The following is a 24341-nucleotide window of genomic DNA, read 5'->3' as shown; positions in this document are numbered from 1 at the left end:
TACTTAATGGATAGGGTAACTATGCTTCCCAAAGGGCATTTGTCCCACTTGCTCTCATCAGCTGATCAAGTTGGCAAGAACAAACAGGACAAATACCCACTTTTGCCAAAAAAGTCAGGACGGCCAGGACAAGGCTTAAAAAGGGGACTGTCCTGACCAAAACAGGACATATGGTCACTCTATTAATGGAGCCACAAACACCAGTAGAATAAATTCATCCATAGCACAACTCCCACAAGTCTTTAGAACCCATTCAGTGGAGACAAAGGCCACAAAACAAGTGTAAAATAGTTACTTCACTGCTGTAGCATTCAGCAGGTGTGCAAGAAAAGTAGTTTACACACTGAATGGGAGATAGAAGGTGTAGCAAGAAAAGCAACTAAGTAAAAGATAGCATAGTGGAATACCTATTTTAACTTATACCATCCTGAATAGTGCTTTTCCCCCCTTCCACTCTCTCATTGTTGGTTACATTCATTTTGCTCAACCACTGAATACTAAATCACTGCAAATTATACTACCATCTCTAACTAGCCTAATACCTCAGCTTAAACAAAAACATAATGAGCAATCAGAAATAAAAGGCATATTATAAGGCTCATACAATAACATGTACCATAACAATCATCTTTCATTACATTCAGGGACATTTTATAGGGGTCTGCATTGCCCTCCAACCTTTCACCTGACCTGGAAGTGCTCATTGAATGCCTAGCACAGTCCAGTTTTAAGACAAATTTATTAACCACACCCCCCCTACAAATCACACATATACATAAAGGGGAGCTTCTTCTTCCATGAATTAAAAAACAAAATTACACATAAAAAATACCTTCTTTCTTCCACAGTAGAATGTAAACCCCAGCTGAGTGCTTCCTCTAATCCTCTATAAAGCTTCCCAGGTGAGGCAGGATTTAGTTCTTATTAAGGGTTAGTTATTACTGCTTTTCTACCAAATGAAAGCCAGCTCTTTTCACCTCTCCAACTATACTGCACCCTACAGAATAAAATTAGGTTAGTACTGTTATATAATCTATATTGTACTTTTCTTTTGAATGTTTTCTCATAATTATTGGTTTTCAGTTACATACATTTCTAAGAAATTTTTAAAACCTACTAAGAAACTCATAATGGGCTACTCCCTGAGCTTCTTGGTTATTTGACTAAGAACAAAAAACAGATGAACATCAGTGGGAGTTTGCTTTAGAAAGGATCCAAGTGGTTTTTTCTCAGGGAAACTCCCACTGATGTTCATCTGAATTTATTTGACTAAAAACAGAAACTGACCAGGGAATTCAGGGTTTGGCTCAATGCATTTTGTCAAAGTAATCTTCTATCAAATCAAGGTTTATATGCTACCTCTTTTTGCCTCTGCCACTACTGAAAATCATTCAACACAAAGGTCCTACTGCTAATTTTTGTTGTAGATGACTTTAAACAAAATGTCAAAATAATAATGCTATTGTCTCCTATTTACATAGGGCCCTTGCCTCCAGAAGACTTAAAAAGCACTTTATGAATTATTTTAGCCCTATGAAACTTAATGGGTTTAGCATACAGGAATCTGTGCAAATCCTTTTTTGTTTGTAACCTGAGTTTCAGATTTGAAAGAATCTCAAAGCTTAAATAGAGTCTGATGAACACCCCTTTCCCAAGTTTTATTTGATTTTTTTTTTTTTTTTGGTTGGGAACTGTTGCATAACTTCCTCTAAAACGTTAGAAAAGCAGGTGTCCTTACCCTGAGCTTTTCTAAAGCTTGGGGCCCAGGGCCAGGCCACAACATTTTGGCACCTGAGGCGAGGAGCTCAAATGATGCCCCCATGCCCCCTTGTTTGGGCCAAAACTTTGAAAGGTCTCAGTTCTGCGTTCTTCCTGTTCTACTCCTCTCATGGTACTGGTCTGCTACCTACCCCAATAAAGGAGAACTACCAACTTAAAATGCCTTGTTCACAAATTTTAAGTAACACTTAACTTTCAAACGCCTGAACAGCAAATGTAACTTTTCTTATCTGCATAGTAAACACTGGCATTTTTATCTGTTTGAATAATCAAAGTGGTGCTTTCCGTGCCTTCTTGGCTGCAAAGATTTGAACTGCTTCCTGAAGGTCCACAGTCTGGGCCAGCTCATACTCTATTGAGATGGTTGCAAGGCAGACCAGCCTCTCCTGTGTCATTGTGGAGCGTAGAGACGTTTTTATTAACTTCAGCTTGGAGAAGCTGTGTTCTCCACTGGCAACTGTTACAGGAAGGGTTAGAAGTATGTGAAGAGCAACAAAAACATTTGGAAAGAGGGTGGTCATCTTATTTGTGCACATATATTCCAGAACAGCCTTTGGAGTTGATCCTGCTGAAATGTATCTTGAAAGGGCTTTCAATTCATCACCTAAATCACTTGCATCGATATCGTGCAACAAAAACAGTATGCAGCATTCTGGGTTTTTGAGTACATAAGCCATGGCCTCTCCACTTCGTTACCATTGGGGATTTCACGCCAGTAATGTGTTGGATGGAAACTTCTATTTTCATTGTCTTTGGGGAACATGAAGTTTTTCACTTGCTGTGGCCCATGCAGTACAAGGAAGTCCCTCAGGCTACTGCTCAAGCGGGTCCACAGTCCTGGATCATCTAGACTTAAGGAACTAAACTCAGCAGCAGCTGTTTCTTGCTCCTCCACCACACTCTTCTCAGATCTACACTTTTCCTCGGGAATGTGCATGATTACATCCATTTGAGATGGAGATATGGATGCTGCAGTAGCTGCCAGGTCACCTGCACTCTGACTAACTGGAAGATCAGGCATCTCCTCACCACTCTCATCCTCACTGGGGCCGGAAGGCTCACTGTGAACATTTGTGTCTATGTATCTCAGGAGAGCTCCTTCCTGCTTAGACAGAAAAGCTTCCTTTGCTTGTTTTCTTTTTCTGAATGCTGCCCCAGAGGGGCGTTTTCTTCTTTCAGTCATGACTGCTGTTCTGTGCCAGCTATAGTGGCTCTCAACACTCAGTTGAAGGGGACAAATAAGCAGGCTGGTAGCAGGGCCTGAATGAGGGAAGATATCAGAGTCTTAAGGGCCTAACTGGCTCCTACTACTTCAGTTGACTGCCTGTTCTCCCCAAGTGGGTTCAGGGAAGCAGCAGGAAACAGGAAACTCCCTGAGAAGCTGGTGTTAATCAGTCCAGGTTCCTGGGGGTGCTAGAGAGGTACATAAGCAGCTCCTCCTTCTCTCTCTCCCTGCGGCTCCTGCTGCTTTCTGTTATTCCTTCTCACCTTTTCTCCTGCCAGCCTGTTATGTCTCTTGTGCCCTCCTTCCTCCAGCACAGCACTCCACCATCTCTGTGCATCTAGAGCAGAGAGAATACATATGTACCAGCAGCAGACACAATTTTCTACACTCTGGGTCCTAGTGGCGCTCCCCCACAGTCTGGCACCTGAGGCAGCCGCCTCAATTCGCCTCATGGTAAGGCCAGCCCTGTTGGGGCTCTTTGTACCTGCCTGCAGTTTTGGCACAGACCTATCTCTGTGTAGAAGATATGAAAAAGATAAGTAATAAAACATATATTGTTAAATAAGGTAATCCATTTCTATTAGGTTTCTTACTCTTCTTTGGTTCTGTTCCCTACCTAAAGTATAGCGTGAAGAACCGTTATAATGTATTAATTTTATTAGCCAAAATATCTCTGAATGCAAAAGAGAAGATACAGAAAGTAAAACAAAGGTTGTTAGATCGTAGTGTTCATGATGTCAGAAACTGAACTCAACATGGGACATGGCGAATTTCAAGAGATCATAAATCAGTGTAATTCAAGGTCTTACCGCGATCTTGTTACAAAAGCCAATTTTTATCCTAGTTCTAGTCTAGTCTGGACAGGTGATTTTGGTATCTGCATGGAACTATGTATCCTTAAATAGATATCCTTATCTATTTCCAATCAAGCTTGTGCCAATGGAATTATGAGTGTTTGGTTCAATTAACCAATTCTACAGTAGAATTAAAAAATTTAGACAAGTTACTATATTATCAGAGGTCAGTTTAATTCAAAATCACCATGTCTAGGTGATACTCGTAGTCTATGCATACTCAAGTCTATGCATGTATAAGTAGCAAATCTTGGCTATCACTCATTACATCTAGACATAACAGGCAGGTAAGTTATTATTTTGACTGTATTCTTGTCTGGAGTTTCATCAATGCTGTATGCTCTTAGGTAGTTGCCACTTTAACCGAAGGTTCAAACAGTGATACAATCTTTAGTTTACAAGCCAACAGAAAGCATCTTCCTCTTTTTATCTAAAGAGTGGTCTATTCTCTTGACCACATAACCCATGTGTGAATTCTTCTTATGCTGAATTCTTTGAAAGGCTCAGGATCTCTCAACTTCCTTGGCTGTAAGGAAGCATAAATTTCCTTTTACAAATTGTACTAGGCCTAGTTAGTGTAATGAGTTTGACACATAGCTAGAAAGGGTTAAACATCCTGCAGAATAAATAACTCTCAAAAGACATGTGGGGAGATAATGTTTGTGTATTTACATATGTATGAGTAGGGTCAACAAGTTGGTCAACAGCCCCTGTCTTTGCTGTATTCTGGTATCATTTAATTGAATTGTAAACACAGGCTCTCTCTGTATTCATCTTTCTTCTAAATGTACTGTGAATGGCGGAAGAACAAGCAAATGGCCTTCTGTTAATTCGTATAGCTAAGTACTGGTGATGGACCTCATTCAAAGTTCTCCTGATCACCTTCTCTCCCCACCCCACCCCCAGGAAATCCCAACTTGTCAAAGAGGACATGAAATTGTATAAAAGATCCTTGGATCCTGATTCTGTCATCTCAGATCTACTTAAGCTTCTTCAGGGGAAGTTTGAGTCGCAAGACTGAGGTCCCAGTTATGCTTGTACGCCCTGAATGTGATATTTGGACATTGGACTATAAACTATGAACTACTTCTGAAAGCACTCTTTGCAACCACAAAGCTCACCATCTCTGCTATGAATCTGCACCTAAATGAATTGAACTCATGTCTGTATGCAGGGCCGGCTCCAGGCACCAGCTAAGCAAGCTGGTGCTTGGGGCGGCAGATTGTTCGAGGCGGCATTCTGTCCAATCCTAGGGCGGAACGGCCACTTTTTTTTTTTTTTTTTTTGGTTTTGGTTTTGTTTTTTTGTTTTTTTGCTTGGGGTGGCCAAAAAGCCAGAGCTGGCCCTGTCTGTATGTGTATTGATCTTTTAACCATACTCTCTTTTTTGTTTTTCAATAAATTTTAGTTTAGTTAATAAGAATTGGCTGTAGCCTGTATTTGGGTAAGATCTGAAACAGTCATTAACCTGGGAGGTAACGTGTCCGATCCTTTGGGATTGGTAGAACCTGTTATGTTATATGGTGAAATAAGATCTACAGAATTTTTCATCATATTTGATGTGGGTACCTGGATGGAGGCCGGAGGGTGGATCACTTTTAGGGAACTGTTTGGACTTCTGAGTAACCAGTGAGGTAATAAAGAAGCTGTTTAATGCTGGCTTGGTAAATCTAGGTATTGGAATATCCATGAGCTTTATGGGGATTGTCTGCCCCATTCTTTGCAGTTCACCCTAATTGAGTGACCACACCTGGCTCCCCATTAGGGCCCCGGTCACAGTAGTGTAGTCGTGCTTGGATACACATTACCACAGGTTAGTTGGGTTTTTGGATCAGAACCACATGCTTGTCAAAATTTAATTTTGACATTGGAGTGTTTAAGGGTTAAAAATCACTTACAGGGAGTGACCCATAATCAAGATCCTAACAGAAAAGGCTTGGAAGAATTGTGCTCACAGAGGGGGTTGTCTTTTAAGAAAAAGGCCCCAGAGCAGGAACTGAAAAATCTATTAATTGCCAGCGATACGGAAGCAGACCCAGCTAAAATGCTTGCAGTGAGAAACCAGCAGCTAGAACTCAAACAAAAGCAAAAAATAGCTGATATGGAAGGAGAAGCTGCTGAAAGAGAGTGCCTGTGTTTTGAACATGAACAAAGAATGGCAGATATAGAAGCTAAGGCAAAAGTGACAGACTTAAGCTCCAACTCAAGAGAATAAAGGAACAGGAACTGTATCATCCTAGAAAGCCAGCTCCTCTCAACAGCAAAGATGAGGATAGAATCTATCCAGTTTGTAACAATGTTGGTATGTTGTTGGACTCTAAGCAGTTGTATGTGTTTAACTAAATTTACCTCAACACTGCCACCTTTTATGTAAATGCTTTTACTGTGAGCTCGGGTGAGGTAACCCCATAACTTGTGCAGAGAATGTAAAAATCAATTGTAAAAGCTGTTTAGGGCAAATTACAGCTTCTAACATCACTCTTGTTAAAGCAGATTTTGTCAAAGAAGAAGATTATTTACCAGATCTAAGTGTGAATATTGTAATCCTCTGAGTTTACTGTAAGTGTGCCTTTAGCCAGAATCCATCTTGGTGTTAAACATGAAGTTATAGCTGGTGTAAGGAAGTTATTGCCTAAGGATCTTTTGATTGGGGATGATATTAAAACTTTGTTCAGTCAAGTTGATGACCTAAACCAGCCACAGGAAAGAAATAATCCTGAACCTGTGTCTATTAGGGGCAAGGATTTGCCTATGGAGGGTTTCTCCAAATGTTTGTCTGAGGAAGATGGCTGTTTGTCTGTGCAAAGAAGCAGTGCATATGTGGAAAAAATTCCTAAGTGTGTGTTTGGTATCTCAGCAGTGAATCTGGCATTAGATAAGGCTCAGGAAGATGTTTCTCTAGAGCAAATTAAAATTGGTGATCAGGTTAAAGCCATAACGGAGGAAGGAAGGGGTATATTCTTGGTGAGTGATAAATTGTTGGCTAGTAAAGCTTGGGAAAGTAAGTCTGACCCAGGTAAACGATGTACTTAAAGTAGCTCAGTGTAATAAGACACTATTTGTGGAAAACAGCAGTTATCTGTTAAGGGAGGGAAAGGCAAAGAAAGTTTTAGATGAGCATAGGCAGCCTTCTGAGCTGATGTCTTTGTCTAATCAGCAGTTTGGGAAGGCAAGGTTAGTGAAACATGAGTATCCCTATACCTTACCTGTTTACCAGTGTGGAGAATTGTAACAGTGAAGGAAACATTCCTGTGTCTGTTAGGGGTAATGACTTGCCTCTGAAGGGAGATACCCCAGTCTCCAAGCCGTTGTCTGTGAATAGCTGTGTGTGCCGGGACAAAGGAAAAGCTATCCCAGTTGTTTGTCTGTTAAAGGGGAACGTTTCTCCAGATCTTTTCTGTCCGCTCTACAAACAGAAAAAGCCTGTCAGCCTATGATGGTTGAAAATTTATCAGTTGACCCAGAGTTGATTCTGGTTACAACTAAAACCCAGGAAGGAAGTGGTCCTAAATTTGTGTCTGCTAGGGATGATATTGCAAATAAGTTGCATCCAGTTGATGTCAAAAATAGCTCACAGAGACCAAGCGGTTCTAGTGCTTCTATTTTGCCTGTTGCTAGTGTGTTGCTGGATAAAGATACGACAACCTTGTCTGATCAGGGTGATGTGATATAGCCAGGGCACAAGGAAAGCATGAAGGTGATCTGACTGTTACCCACTGACAGTGTGTAAACTTGTAACAAGGAAGAGAGTGCTTCTAATTTTGTGACTATGAAGTCTAGCAGTTTACCTGAAAGGGGGTTTTGTGAAAATCCTCCTGATGGGACAGAGGTGATTCTGGATTTAAGTGAAACCCAGAAAGAGTCTGTTGTTGCTCAGGAAAATGTTCCTTTAAAGCAAACTCTAGATGAAAAGGGCAAGGGCAGAATTTCGGTGAAAAATGGGTTGTTGCTTAGAAAGATTCCTGAAGAGGAAAATCTTCAGGGTAGTTTTTGCAAGCAGTTTGCTGCAACTGGTGGATGTGGAAGTGATTTGATTGAGTTAACTCAGGGTGAATCACTGTATAGAGAAAGCAACATCTTGTTTGGGAAACTTGTTCCAGTTCTTAACTGCCAGTCTTGCTGAGGTGTAGAGACCCACTGACTTTGCTTTAGAAATATGGATAGCTTGGAAAAGGTTTCAAATTAAATAAAAATGGTTACGGAATCTAAACAGCTGTAAGCTTAATCAGCTTTTTGGGGAGACAATATTGTTGGAACATGAATGTCTCCATGTTGATTCTTTAAGTAAGCAGTCTGTGACTCCGGTACCGAGGAAAGATCATGTTACTGGTTAGTGCGTTACAGGGATGCAGGGGAGAGCAGGCAAAGTCACATCTCTAAATATTTTGGATATGACTTGTAGTCTCTTAGTGGACTTAACCTCTGCTTCCACATGGAATCAGATGTCGGTAAGGGAAGGACAAAAGAACCTTGAGTCTAACATGCTAGTGAAATTGGATGGTATCTCTTTAAGACAGAGTCCAGCCTTGGAATTGGTAAAGCTTGAGGATTTGAAAACGAGTAAACAAGCTAGTGTCTGTGTTGATGCAAATTACCTGACTGACTGGGGGGGAGAAAGACTTACCCATAGCCATTAGCAAAGAGGATGTACCCAGCCAACCAATGGAGTCTGTTGCACAAAAGAGTTCATTCTGGACAGGGAGGAAAGGAAGGATTAAACCTTGCAAATAAAAGCCAGAAGTTAACGCTAAAATACCAAAACCCCAAGGAAGTGGTTAAGCTGAAAGCCTATGTTAAGGAAGACCCTGAGGTCAAGAAAAAGCTACAAAGATTCAAAAAGGATATTGAACAAACTGACCTAAAGAATGACTTGTCTAAACCAAAGACTTGGCATGACACACATAATTGTACATGTACACTTGTGATTGAACTGATGTTAATATTATTGCTAATGATTGTAACTAACTTGTTGCTGATACCAAGAACTGTAAAAATGTACAATGTGCAGGGTCTTTTGGAAAAGCCCTTGAACATGTTAAGAGTGGTACATAAGAGAAACCCTTAGGATTATGCTGTTTGATTCAACAAGAACACACTATGTGTTAAAAAGCCTAATAAAGTTGAGGCTTCATAGCTAATGCATAGACCTATTTCTAAAACTTTCTAAACTTTCGTCTCTTTGAAATGTATGGTGAATGGTGGAGGAATAAGCAAATGGCCTTCTGTTAATTCGTATAGCTAAGTACTGGTGATGGACTTCATTCAAAGTCCTCCTAATCACCTTTTGTTCCCCGAGGAAATCCCAACTTGTCAAAGAGGACGTGAAATTGTATAAAAGATCCTTGGGTCCTGATTCTGTCATCTCAGATCTGCTTAGGCTTCTTCAGGGGAAGTTTGAGTCACAAGATTGGGGTCCCAGTTATGCTAGTACACCCTTAATGTGATATTTGGACTTTGGACTATAAACTATGAACTATTTCTGAAAGAACTCTTTGCAACCACAAAGCTCACCATCTCTGCTGTGAATCTGCACCTAAATGAACTGAACTCATGTCTGTATGTATATTGATCTTTTAACCATACTTTCTCATGTTGTTTTTTAATAAATTTTAGTTTAGTTAATAAGAATTGGCTGTAGCATGTATTTCTAATGCATATACAATGAGAAATCAAAATGAAAAATCAAAGAAAATGACAATCAAAGCTATGCAGATGGCTCTAATTTTGCTATTTCCTGACTTTTGAGTGCTTCACTTTCACAATTTTAATGCTCTAATGCAGGGCTCGGCAACCTCTGGCACATTACCCTGGCGGGCCGGGCCAGTTTGTTTACCTGCTGCATTGGCAGGTTCGGCCAATTGTGGCTCCCACTGGCCGCAGTTCGCCATCCCCGGCCAATGGGGTCTGCAGGAAGCGGCGCGGGCCGAGGGATGTGCTGGCCGCTGCTTCCCGCCGCCCCCATTGGCCTGGGATGGCAAACCGTGGCCAGTGGGAGCCGCGGTTGGCCGAACCTGCCGACACAGCAGGTAAACAAACTGGCCTGGCCCACCAGGGTGCTTACCCTGGTGAGCCGTGTGCCAGAGGTTGCCGACCCCTGCTCTAATATATTATTTTCTATGTAACACCAGATACTTTAATACAAACTTAAAATAAAAACGAAGTGAAATATTTACTTGAAAAAGTAAAGCAGATAGTAATCTACAATATACTTAAGGGTGTTTTCATTCATTTCATAGCACGTATTAGCTACTTACACACCAGTATGTATGTTCAGTGCACACAGTTCACAGGCAAAATTACTACACCCTTCAGATATAACCCTTGATGAGCAGAGTGATTTTATATAGACTATCAGTAAACAGCAGAAGTCTCATGTCTTCTCTAGTTTACTTACTTAAAAAGTTTGCTCTTTGTAGTCATGCTACAGAAAGTATGGAGCTTAATTGCCACACATGCGCTGAGAGTTCTGGGCTAAGACTTTAAAGCATGTCAGACAGCAGATGCTATTTCAATGTTTCTCACAGGTCAAGTAGCTAAAAGAGCTAACCAACTAAGCTTAACCACAAACACTTGCTGAGTTGTGAAGTCGCTTCCTTTTTTCTTCTATTTTATATGCTTTACACTTATAGAGTTGTAATAAATACACAGTAGATCAAGATGTGCTGTTTGATATAGTATAGGGTGTAATGTTGTTAGATAAATCTAAAAGGTGTCCATTAAGATTTAATAAACTATATCTTAAATTTTATGATATCCAAAGGCACTCGAACAGACCCCTCAATTTGATGAAACTTCATTGTCTTGGTAACCCGACCATAAAGTATTGCAAATAGTTTGGACCATGCCAATTATTTTAATAAGAAATATACAGCTAATCTTTAAAAAGGGAATCTAACAAGGAATTTTATATTATATTTATATTTTTGTTTTATATGAAAAGAAGTCAATATATTCAAATATTATGTTGAGAAGCCAATGTGAAGTGTAACTCTTTAAGGGGAGGTTTCAGAGTAGCAGCCGTGTTAGTCTGTATCCGCAAAAAGAAGAACAGGAGTACTTGTGGCACCTTAGAGACTAACAAATTTATTAGAGCATAAGCTTTCATGGACTACAGCCCACTTCTTCGGATGCATAACGAAGAAGTGGGCTGTAGTCCACGAAAGCTTATGCTCTAATAAATTTGTTAGTCTCTAAGGTGCCACAAGTACTCCTGTTCTTCTTTAAGGGGAATCAACCAAAATGTCATAAGGCCTGATCAATTCAATGACTGGCAGTTGCAGGGAAGGTTTCAGATTCAGTATTAAGGCTGCTGCTTATCACTGGAGTGTAGGGAATATCAAGTACTGGTATAGAGGTGTGTACAGTTACTTTGTAGTATTTCATTAATTGTTATCCTAGTAGACATGGATCAAGAAAATGAGTCAAATGACTTTATATTGCTGCATGATGAACTACGTAACAATGACAGAACTATTCAGAAGTTTGAAGAGACTTCATGTAAAGACTCCATTCTAACTTCAAGATGGGTATTTCTGCAGATGGCCAAGAGTGCAGAGGGAATAGGGTGACCAGACAGCAAGTGTGAAAAATCAGGACAGGAGGTGGGGGGTAATAGGAGCCTATATAAGAGAGACCCGAAAATTGGGACTGTCCCTATAAAATCAGGACATCTGGTCACCCTAAGAGGGAAAGAGCATGGAGTTGTGCAAAGTTAGCCAAAGGATCACACTGTAATGGGGGCCATGGAAAGTAACTTGCAGAAGTGTTGCTGACTGGAGGTAAGCCAGCATGTGTTCAAAGTATGATCCAACATGTCTCTCACAAACTAGGATGTCACAAGAGGTTTTGCATTAAGATAATATTTTCCAGACAGAGCTGCAAGAAGCTGTAAGAGACACACCTCATTTTCTCATTGGATGATTAGATGGGACACCACTTCTATCCTGGTTGGACATTTCAAATCTTTGCCAGAAACGTGGTCACTTTCTGACTGACCCATATCAGAAGAGGAACCAGGTTGCACCACCCAGCAAAATATGTATGAGAAGCCCTGTGTTGTTCAACAGGTTGTTCCCAAGTCCCATCAGGATGAGAGAGATGGATTTGGACCATTGTTGCCTGGCCAGTGAGAACATCCCCTACTTGGTAACAACTAAAGCCTTGTCACTGACAAGCACCCTATTAACTGTTCTATGAAGTCCTATGTTCAAGACAGCTGCACAATCTAGAAGTACAGCTGTCAACATCTTGAATGAAGAACCTCAACAATCTCCCTCTCTCCCTCGTTGTAACTGTGGAGCTGTGATGGAGAATTTTCCTAAGCTGTTACCATCAAGTTCTGCATGGGTGTAACAGAACCCTATGAAATGTGCATGGACATGGGATATTGAAATAACCCATAACTTTTTGACAAATCACAATCCATTTTCACCAGAGCACTGTCCCTACACTGCATATGTGATTATCTCAACCTAAATGTAAAGGTTTTTACCATCTACCACTAACTTACTGGAAATATTTAAAACCAAGTCAATTTTCATTTTATTTTATTTATGTAATTGAAAAAGTATTTTCACTTTCTTCACCTCAAAAATGACTGAGCTGTTTTGGCTCAAACTTTAAAAAAAACAACAACCAACTTCCTCCCAGATTGATGAAAACCTGCCAGAATCTTTAGACAAAAAAAGTATAATCAGCTCTGATCCTTTATTCTAAAAACTCCTGCAACCTCACCCAAGTGCCTTGATGTACCTTCCACCTATATAAATAATGTATATGCACATATACATAGTAATGACTATTAGATTTTAATGAAAAAAGACTATGTGAACACAGCATATTAAGTCTGTGAATTAAAAGCTGCAACAGTCAGGAAATGTAAATATTAAACATCTCACACCAACAGTAGGTCAACCGCACTAGATGGAATGTAGTATTTGATTAAGCTGTTAAATGTATATCTTAATAGAGCGTGGCAAAACTGTCATGTACACTTTCCAGACAAGGCATAAAATCTACTCACTGCTTTAGCATAATGGAAAAAATGAGTAATTCTTTACTCACCTGTTAAGATACAAATGTATTCTTCTCAGGCAAATGAGTGAGTAGACTCTTGCAAGGATGTGGTATTATATGCAGATTGTGAAATGTAAGTTAAAGCTGCTGTAAGGACTCTTGCCTTTTTATATTTAAGTTCAGTGTTAATGGCTCAAGATTGTTACATATAATTTCATCCTCCTTTCCTTCCACCCCATCCCACTCAGTACACGTTAACTGTCAATTTGTCACTAAGAAGTTTGGCTCCTAAAAGGAAGCAGTAGGGAGAGCAGCATTTTTTGTGGCCTGTTGCATGCACGTCAGTGATACATCACCAAATACAATAGGTCATCTGTCTTGTAGTGCCACCACTAGTCCATGGCATGGAACATTCTAGATGCCATGAAGTAACCAAGAAACTCCCAGCATGCAACATATTTGTTTCTTGTCTGGAATCCATAAAATAGGTCAGCGTATGCTATAGATATATTCGTGTTGGACAGTTTCCTGTTCTGTCTTATGCATGATGTTTAAAAATTGCACAATTCTGTGGTTCTAATATACTAACACTTGTTTTGAACCAAACTTGGAAATCTTTAATCTTTGCGATTAATAAAAAAAGTAAGCGTGATTAATCGCGCTGTTAATAGAATACCATTTATTTAAATATTTGTGGATGTTTTCTACATTTTCAAATGTATTGACTTCAATTACAACACAGAATACAAAGTGTACAGTGCTCACTTTATATTTATTTTGATAACAAATATTTGCACTGTAAAAATGAGTATTTTTCAATTCACCTAATACAAGTACTGTAGTGCAATCTCTTGATCATGAAAGTTGAATTCTACATTTGTAGAATTATGTACAAAAATACCCCTGCATTCAAAAACAAAACAATGTAAAACTTTAGAGCCTACAAGTCCCATTAGTCCTACTTCTTGTTCAGCTAATTGCTCAGACAAACAAGTTTGTTTACATTTGCAGACGATAATACTGCCTGCTTCTTGTTTAGCGTCACCTGAAGGTGAGAACAGGCGTTTGCATGGCACTGTTGTAGCCTGCGTCACAAGATATTTACATGCCAGATGCGCTAAAGAGTCATATGTCCCTTGATGCTTCAGCCACCATTCCAGAGGACATGCGTCCAAGCAGATGATGGATTCTGCTCGATAACGATCTAAAGCCGTGCAGACCGATGCATCATCTGAGTCAGATGCCAACAGCAGAAGGTTGATTTTCTTTTTTGGTGATTTGGGTTCTGTAGTTTCCACATCAGAGTGTTGCTCTTTTAAGACTTCTGAAAGCATGCTCCCCACCCCTTCCCTCTCAGATTTTGGAAGGCATTTCAGATTCTTAAATCTTGGGTCTAGTGCTGTAGCTATCTTTAGAAATCTCATTGGTACCTTCTTTGCATTTTGTCAAATTTGCAGTGACAGTGTTCTTAAAATGAATAAAATGTGCTGGGTCACCATCAGTGACTGCTATAACATTAAAATATATGGCAGAATGCAGGTAAAACAGAGCAAGAGACATACAAGTCTCCCCCCGAGGAGTTCAGTTACCAATTTAATTAACACATTATTTTTTTTTTAAATGAGTGTCATCAGCGTGGATGCATGGCATCTGGAACAATGGCCAAAGCATGAAGAGGCATATGAAGCTTTAGCACATCTGGCACGTAAATATCTTGCGACACCAGCTACAACAGTGCCATGCGAATGCCTGTTCTCACTTTCAAGTGATGTAATTAAGAAGTGGGCAGCATTATCTCCTGTAAATGTAAACAAACTTGTTTCTCTTAGCGATTGACTGAACAAGAAATAGGACTGAGTGGACTTGTAGGCTCTAAAGTTTTACATAACTGCACTCAAAAACAAAACAATGTAACCAAAAAAACCCCCTACATTTGTAAGTTGCACTTTCATGATCAAGAGATAGCACTACAGTACTTGTATGAGGTGAATTGAAAAATACTATTTCTTTTGTTTATCATTTTTACAGTGCAAATATTTGTAATAAAAATAATATAAAGTGAGCACTGTACACTTTGTATTCTGTGTTGTAATTGAAATTGATATATTTGAAATGTAGAAAACCTCCAAAAATATTTAATTTCAATTAGTATCCTGTTGTTTAACAGTGCGATTAATCGCAATTCATTTTTTTTTTAGTTAATCGCTTGAGTTAACTGCGATTAATTGACAGCCCTAATTTAAACAATACTGGATTAGTTTAGATTAAAATTACAATATTTTACAAAATACAATACAAGTTTATTTAGTGAGTAGAACTACAAGATATTAAAGTCAGAAATGGCTGAGAAAAATAAAGATAAGCTTTTTAGTAGCTAAAATTTACCTTGAACCCAATCTAGTATGTGAAAATCCTTACCACGTATTCCCAGCAACATGGCTGGCCAAAATCTCAGATCAAGATCTCACCTTGAAGTCAAGGGGCTGATTCCTTTGTCATCTTAGGTGAAAGAGAACTTTGGGTTTTATACCCCTTTCTTTTATAGTTCAGTTAAACCTTTTAAATGATTTTTTCTGAGGGTATCCCTCAAAGCAAAGCAACAGCAAAGAAGGTGATATAGAGTCTGACTGTGGAGGCTCCATGTTCTTTCTTCTCACCTGTGTTTGCAGATATGCGAATTTGCTTTGTCTCCTGTCATTTCATATCCCTGCTGTCTTGAGGACCCTGTATACTACTGTCAAGGCTGAATCGCCACTCTGTCACTCCGAGTGCAGAAGTGGGGGCCCACAAGGATTTTAAAAATTAATACTTGTCACTCCAGGCTTGTATTAAACTCTGAAGGTTACAGCTTTTCTCTGACCTTGGCCTGGTAAATGCTGACACCGCCCAAATGCAAAAAACAAACAAACAAACAAAAAAACCCTTTGAACCCAGGAAGGAGCACTTGAGAATTCCTCCCTGTGGGGCATCCTCAAGCCCTTTCACTCCCACCTCAGGGAAGAGCTGAGAAAGCCACAGCTAATTTCCTTTGTTTTCTATCAGCTGATCGAACAACCTGCACAAACCTCTTAGGACACCAAAAATCCAAACCTGTTCTTAAAGGTAAATTTTATTAAAAACAAAAAGGAAAACAGTCCATTTGGAACTTAGGCTTTTTGCTAGATCTTAAAAGAAACAATTACAAAAATTAAGCACCCAAAATAGCTTGCTTGGGGGTTCAGCTTAAAGGTTACACGCAAACAAAAGCATCAGGGGTTAGCACAGAGGAGATCCACAAACATTAAAAAATAAACAGAAATAAACCCGATTGCATCTAGCCAAACATTCTGATCGTACACATTTGGAGTTCAGATAAGTAGTTCTAGGCATGATCTGATGATTTATGATCATACCTGGCTCAAAGCTGCTTATAACATGGCTGTTCTGTCCCTCCAGCCCTGAGAACAACAGACAAAGGGAAAGTTTCTTTCTACATTTTAAAAAGTTCTAGCCTTCCCATTGGCTCTTTTGATCAGGTGCCCACTCCTTTTCCTTTACCTGGGGAACTTCGTTAACCTTTTACAGGTAAAGCAAGCAGAGAACAGCTACCAAGAGGGATTTTATAGCTAACTGTCTGCGTGGGTGTCCATAAAAGGGAGCTCCCCTGCACACACTTTATTTATCACAACTACTTATATGTAAATTGAGGTGAACACACATTTCTTCAGCCGGAATAGCCCTGCCCAGGCAGAAGAATGTGGTTTTGAACATGTGCTAAGAATATCAGAGGGGGATTTAATAATTTACATATGTTGCTATATACATTTACTATGCTATCATGGACCAGTGAGTTATTCGTTTTCAGATGATACCTCACAAGGTGTATTTTGTTCAAAGACTATTACAATAGTGTGTCGGGTATGAATACAGACCCATAGATGAGGTTCAGGCTTACCGGTTTGCATTGTGACCTATTGCATTAATACAACTAAGATTAGGGTGCCATTGTGCTAGGTGCTTTCTCATATGATTTTTAGATGGATGTTTTCAAACTCAAAGTGCATTGATGAACAGCAGCCTCAACATTTTCATGGCTATCCAGAGAACTCCAAGAAGCTTGTTACCCAGCTTTGTTGAAAGGATTACAGTTCAAACTTAAAGTTAACATTGCTGGTTCATGAGTGCAGGTGGAACTCTAACCAAGGCTGGTTATGGGTGAACTTGAGTCTTGAGTCAAATGTATTGTATATCTTTAGAAAACTGTACCCAACGCTTGACATGTCAAAAGATGACACCAAATATCAATGTTTCTGTGTATTCAAATGTTTCAGAGATTATTCATTGAGATGTGCTTATTCTTTGAAATTTGAGTGCTAATCTGAGATGCATGAATGCAATTTTCCTTTAAATTGCACATAACATTTGGGAGCAGGGTTATATCTGCCCCAAGATATCATACATTTTAATGGGTACAATAATTGCAGGGCATTCTCCCAAAAGCACATCCCACTCCTCACACTGTTTATATTGGGATATATGCTGAAAGATGTGTGCTCTATCATACAGCAGACTCTTCAGTCTCTTATTCCATCTCAGGTGTGAAATATTCTTTGCACCTTGAAACAACTCTAATTTTAGTCCGTGTCAGGGCTGTAGAATCCCCATTTGGGATGCAATGGATTAAAAATGCCCCTTTCTGACTAAACATCCCACTTGGAAGATCTCTTGATCTGAAGAAGATGTGGCATACAGCTGGATAGGGAACAAGGTAGCATCCACTGAATTGACTTCTCCATGGAATCTATTTCTTTTTCTCTTAAAAACCATTTCTGCTCTGTTTCCTACAGTGAATCTGACTAATATAGAAATTTTCTACTTATTCTCATAGCCCTAATGCCATATACTTGTCACTTCTATGTATTGCTCCTCTGTGGTAAGTGGAACCAATGACTTCAGACCCACATTCTGCATCATAGTGAAACAAACCCATGCTAGCAGCCCCACCCTCGGAAACTAGACTGTCGTAGTAGAGTCATAGACGGAGAGGCACATCACACATCAGCTGGAAATGTGGAAATTAGGGCAAAGACTCAGATACATTCACAAGAAACTCATTAACCTCTGGGCAGCAATGTGTGATACTTCTCACGGAAGACATAACTCACTGACTTCCTTCCCCACCCTACGTGTGTGTGTGTGTGTGTGTGTGTGTGTGTGTGTGTGTAAAAAAGCCTATTCTCCCTGCCTTCCCCAGAAATAGAGTGGAAGAAGTCCTCCTTATGCTCCCACATGTAGCCCCTTTCCTGAGGTAGGTGGTGAGAAGGGAAGATAGCTGAGGGGTGGGTGGGATGGGTTTTCTGGGGCAGCTGCTGAGATGGGAGGGTTGTTGCTGTAATGTAGGCTGAACGATTGGGTGGAGGCTCTAAGGAAGTGAGGTGGAGAGATATTTAGGGTGGTTAGTAGAAGGGGCTTGGGTGGGAGGTTCAGTGATGAGAAGCATGAGGGTTGTCTGGGTGGTGGTGAAAGGCTGCAAGGGAAGCTTGAGGTTTCCTGAAATCATGGCAGGTTGGAGTGCCTAGGCAACCTAGTGTAGGAATGCCTGTTGGTGGGGGCCACCTTCTCTAGGCGTGGGAGCTCTTCCTGTTTCCACCTCCTCAACCCTTTTGTTTGCTGCTCTTCTGGCTGGGAGTGGTGAGAGAGGAAGCTAAGAGGCCACCTGCAGTGGGCTCCATGGAGCTCTCCTGGGTGTGGTTGAGGGTGTAGGAGGTACAGCAGAGCAATCTGTGTGGATGCAGATACTTCTGGGAAATGTGACAGGGTGGCCTCCCTGAGTGACTCTGCTGGGAGTAGAGCACACTTAGCTCTCTGCAGAATCTGGACGGCAGAATAAATGGTGTGAAGGTTGAGCTAATGCTAAGTTTTTCGCTTTTACTTTGTGGGTTTAAAAGAGGAACAATTATTTTGCCATTTTCAATTTTCATAGAGGTCTTTAGTGAAAACGTTAACTTCCCCTTTCTCGAGCTTCTTTCATTTTTCATCTTGCCACTGAAAAGGCGGGAAACCCCCCAAATCTGAACCACCCCTTCTTCCTTTGTCCAACAACTCCCCTGAAAAATCTGAATTTTTCACACAAAATTTCACTTAAAGCCATTTCTCATCAAATTCTGAAAGAAAATTTTTGACTAGCTCTGCTCCAGAGTAGATAATTAGGCCTTGTCTACATATCAATATTACTGCTGTAAGTAAACTACCGTAGTTCATGGCACACCTCCTGGGGTGGATGCAGCTATACTGGTATAAAGGAGCCATATGCCAGTAGATCTATTCCTATACAGGAAGGGGAATAAGATATATTGGTATGATACCTTTATACCAGTATAGCCACATCCACATTAAAGCCTATATACTAATTTGATTGTTTTTAAATCATTCCCCTAACTGAAATAGCTATATCAATGCAAAAACTGTGCATAGACTAGGCCTTAAAGAACTTTGAAAAGCTGTAGGAATGGGGAACTAAACAGCTGTAGGAGAAAGGGTGGAGATGATTGGAGGTGGTTGGCTAAGGATCAGGAAAGAGTGACTAATTTAATTCATTATTAAATAAGCAAGACATTATGAGACTGAATGATAAGTTGGGCACTAATTAGCCTGCATAAACACATAGTCTTATAGATTTTTCCTTTCTCCTTCTCCTTATTGTTAAGGCCCACTTCTTAAAATTTGGGTTGTAAAGTCTTGGGATCAGGGACCATTGCTATATCTTCAATGCAAAAAGTGGTTGTTTTTTGTTTTGTTTTAAATAGCAGGAGAACTGATGTGCATTACCTAGACCAGTGGTTCTCAACCTTTCCAGACTACTGTACCCCTTTCAGGAGTCTGATTTGTCTTGCGTACCAAGTTTCACCTTAAAAACTGCTTCCTTACCAAAGCAGACCTAAAAATACAAAAGTGTCACAGTACATTATTACTTAAAAATTGCTTACTTTCTCATTTTTACCATATTATAAAATAAAACAATTTGAATATTTATATTGTACTTACATTTCAGTGTACAGTACATAAAGCAGTATTAAGTCATTGTCTGTATGACATTTTAGTTTGTCCTGACTTTGCTAGTGCTTTTTACATAGCCTGTTGCAAGACTAGGCAAATATCTAGATGAGTTGATGTACCTCCCTGGAAGACCTCTGCGTACGCCTAGGGGCACATGTATCCCTGGTTGAGAACCATTGATCTAGGCGAGGTCAGCATTATACTGCACCTGTGGTTGACCATGCCCAGCTTATCCTGTGGTAAAACTACTTGGCCTGGTCTCCATAAGGATTTTACAGCCAGATAGCTAGCATGCATTGGTTATCCCATGATAAAAGCACACTTCTTTCTTGACTGCCATAAAAAAGATCTGTCTCTCTCTGTTTCTACAGCAGCTGGCACAACGTGGCCTGATCCTGATTAAAGCTTCCAGCTGCTACAGTACTACAGAGAATGATACAGGTGTGTTGAGTGCAGTCAAATTTAAAGTGCTGTAAAGTCATCTAGAAATGCACACATGCCCAATAACATGCCATGCCACAGAGCCCTGTTGGAAAGATAATTGTGTTAGTTATGGACATGATTACTGCATCATGTAACTAAGTGAAAACTTTCACGTGATCAGCATCAGTACAGCTTGAAAGAATATTTATTTTATGGTAAAAGTGAACAGTGTTTTCTTTCTTTCTTTTTTTTTTTTTTAAGAAATGGGTTGACTTTAGGCCCATGGTCAAAACATTAGCAGGCATTTCAGCAAATAAAAACCCTTTGTATTTTGAGGCCCAGGAAACATCCTATTCTACAATTGCCAGTTTCCCATTTTACTCCCCATTCTGGCATTCATTGTCCTGTTGATATCAGTAGCTTGTATAAGCAACACTGGAACATAAAGCCAGAGTATCCCAAGGAGGGGGAAAGAAAAGCCTAGTTCCAGTCAATATTTGTGTTTAAATTTCTTAATATTCCTATGTTACACCCCAGGGTATGAAGAATACAATTATTGGAAAAATGCTGAATATGGACTAAAACTACTGGTTTCAGAGTAGCAGCCGTGTTAGTCTGTATCCGCAAAAAGAACAGGAGTACTTGTGGCACCTCAGAGACTAACAAATTTATTAGAGCATAAGCTTTCGTGGGCTACTGCCCACTTTTTCGGAAGCATATAAAGTGGAACATATATTGAGGATCTATATATATACACACATACAGAGAGCATGAACAGGTGGGAGTTGTCTTACCAACTCTGAGAGGCCAATTAAGTAAGAGAAAACATTTTTTTTGAAGTGATAATCAAGCTAGCCCAGTACAGACAGTTTGATAAGAAGTGTGAGAATACTTACAAGGGGAGATGGATTCAATGTTTGTAATGGCTCAGCCATTCCCAGTCCTTATTCAATCCTGAATTGATTGTATCTAGTTTGCATATCAATTCCAGCTCAGCAGTCTCTCGTTGGAGTCTGTTTTTGAAGTTTTTCTGTTGTAAGATAGCCACCCGCCGTTCTGTCATTGAATGACCAGACAGGTTAAAGTGTTCTCCCACAGGTTTTTGAGTATTATGATTCCTGATGTCAGATTTGTGTCCATTAATTCTTTTGCTTAGAGACTGTCCGGTTTGGCCAATGTACATGGCAGAGGGGCATTGCTGGCACATGATGGCATATATCACATTGGTAGATGTGCAGGTGAACGAGCCCCTGATGGTATGGCTGATGTGATTAGGTCCTATGGTGATGTCACTTGAATAGATATGTGGCCAGAGTTGGCATCGGGCTTTGTTACAAGGATAGGTTCCTGGGTCAGTGTTTTTGTTCAGTGATGTGTGGTTGCTGGTGAGTATTTGCTTTAGGCTGGGGGGTTGTCTGTAAGCGAGGACAGGTCTGTCTCCCAAGATCTGTGAGAGTAAAGGATCATCTTTCAGGATAGGTTGTAGATCTCTGATGATGCACTGGAGAGGTTTTAGTTGGGGGCTGAAGGTGACAGCTAGCATCATCAGAGATCTACAACCTATTTATTGTTAATTATGCCTCTCCAGACTTCACCTTGAGAACCAACCCCCCAACAGCAGCAGAGCATTGGCGCAAGATAAGAAAATGGCTGAGATGGACCAAGGAACGGTGGTGCTGCAGCTGTCAGAGGCAGAATGCAAGAAGTGGAGGGAAAGCGACTAGCAGGAAAGACAAGAGAAGGATTCTTACAACAGGGATGCCACAGAGAGTTCTGGAGTGTAAAACTGACATGCTCCAGACTCTTGTTACACTCCAGACTGTCCTCCCCTTCAGCACATTCAGAACTCTTTTTCCCATGCACTCCCCAAACTCCACATGTGCATTCCTTTCTGCCACTTTGTGCTTTCCTCTACACTCCACGCCCCCAGACAGCTTTTCAAATAAAAGCTGGACCTATACTCAGCTATGAAAATCAGCCCCCTCCCCCTCCCCCGGTACAGTCTCCCCCTGTGGGTGGGTGGGTGGTTTATTTGGCAATAAAAGCGAAGGTTTTTTTAATTATAAGTACTCTATTTGTTTCACCACAAAGTATGATACCTTGTGGCACCTGCAAATCAACAGGCACTTTCATTAGTTCTTTACATTGAATCCTAGGCCTGAACAATCGCAACTGCTTCCTAGCATACCAAATTCAAATAACCATTGCAGTCCCAAGCATAGCAACAAACATTACTGGTTTTCATCTTTAAAGTGTTGCCTCAAGGCATCCCTGATTCTTTTTGCCCCACATTGTGCCCCTCTAATAACCCTCGTATCTGGCCAGGGGCGGCTCTAGGCACCAGCAAAGCAAGCACATGCTTGGGGCAGCCCATTTGCAGGGGCGGCAGGGATCCAGCATGGGAGCTGAGAACCAACAGGGGCCCCTGGGAGCTGTAGTTCGTTGGTTAGCTCCCTGCCTATAGAGCCAGCCCTGGAGCAGGGAAAGAACTACATTTCCCAGCATTCCCTTGGCCACTACCAACAGGAAAGAGGGGGAGAGAGTGAGGAAGCTGAGACCTCATGCTGTAGCCTGCTGTGAATGGAGAGCTGCGTTGTGAGTAGGGATTCCATATTTTAACATTCAAAAAAAGGACACTCCACGGGGAGGGAGGGTAGCCCTACCCTGCCCCCATCCACTCCCTCCAACTGCCCCCCACAGAAACCCCAACCCATCCAACCCCCCTGCTCCCTGTCCCCTGATCACCCCCTCCCGGGACCACTGCCCCGCAGGACTCCACCCCCTATCTAAGCCCCACTGGTCCTTGTACCCAACTTCCCCCTTCCTGAGACCCCCCCCCGCAACTTCCCCTCTAGGACCCCACCCCCTACCTGTCCCCTGACAACCCCCTGGGACTCCCATGCCTATCCAACTGCTGCCTGTCCCCTAACTGCCCCCCCCAACCCCCTGACCCATCTAACCCCCCCTTCTTCCTGCCCCTGACTGCCCTCCCAAATCTCCGCCCCATCCAACCCCCCTCCTCCCTGTCCCTTTACTGCCCCCCGGAACTCCCTACCCCTTCTCCAACCCCCCAACCCCCTTACCGTGCCACTCTGACCAGCGTGTCTGACTTCGTGCAGCCCCAGACACGCTGCTGCATACATGCTGCCGTGCTCCCCTGCGGAGCCACAGGCTCCCCCTCCCGCCCAGCACCTGCCTTCCAGGTTTGAACACCTCAAAATTCAGGAGTGCTCAAGCTCAGTTTGGGCAGCTGTTACTTCATTTCTCCCAAATCAAATATACTGATCCACTGTAACTTGCTGTAGAAAAAGTAGGATAAAATTGAGCAAGAACTGCTTCTCAGTGGTTATTAGGACTGGAATTGCTATTTTCAACAGCCATTGCCTTTTGTTTGTTTGTTTAAAAGGAAGACAGTGATATTGCATTGGCAAATTCCCCATAGAAAGAAGAGTGGAACAAAAGAATAATAAAGGCACCTTAACTTTTCCTCATTTATGTAGGACAGTCTTATAATATGCGTCCAGATATCCTCCAATCACACAAGCTGAAAATTGATCCACTTTACTGCAGTTCTATAACCATGTGGGAACCAATCCTGTCTGTGTTCTGTGCACATCTAAAATTCCTGCTGAATGACCTGCCGTGGGAGCGAGTTACCAGTGACCCAGGTCTGCGGTGGAAGGAGGGTGCAGGTGGAGTGGGTGATTCCAGGGCTGAGGCAGCAGGGTGTGTGTGTGTGTGTGGGAGAGCCGAGGGCTGGGGCAGCAAGGGGGTGTGGGTGGGGGAGGTTAGAGCCCAGGGCTGGGGCGGCAGGGGGTGCGGGTGGTGGGGGAGAGCCCAGGGCTGGGGTGGGAGAGGGGTGCGGCGAGGAGCCCAGGGCTGGGACTGGGGGCCAGGGCCGGCTCTGGCTTTTTTGCCGCCCCAGGCAAAAAAGCCTTTGGCCGTCCCGTCCCGTCCCCCCGAGCACGGCAGGGGAGGGCGCGGGGCAGGGGGGTAGGGCGGCGGGAGCCC

The 24341-nt window shown here is 41.5% G+C and overlaps 1 long non-coding RNA gene across 1 annotated transcript; it reads left to right on the top strand.

Annotated features, from left to right (window-relative positions):
- Window positions 1-873: 873 nt before the first annotated feature.
- On the top strand, window positions 874-22396 carry LOC135982548 (uncharacterized). Its single transcript, XR_010599947.1, has 3 exons — window positions 874-1014; window positions 20279-20348; window positions 21919-22396. It is a non-coding gene; the product is annotated as an uncharacterized LOC135982548 (long non-coding RNA).
- Window positions 22397-24341: the final 1945 nt, after the last annotated feature.

This window comes from Chrysemys picta, chromosome 3 (assembly GCF_011386835.1).
Source record: "Chrysemys picta bellii isolate R12L10 chromosome 3, ASM1138683v2, whole genome shotgun sequence".
Lineage (NCBI taxonomy): Eukaryota > Metazoa > Chordata > Testudines > Emydidae > Chrysemys > Chrysemys picta.
This window is presented reverse-complemented; position numbering and strand designations above follow the sequence as displayed.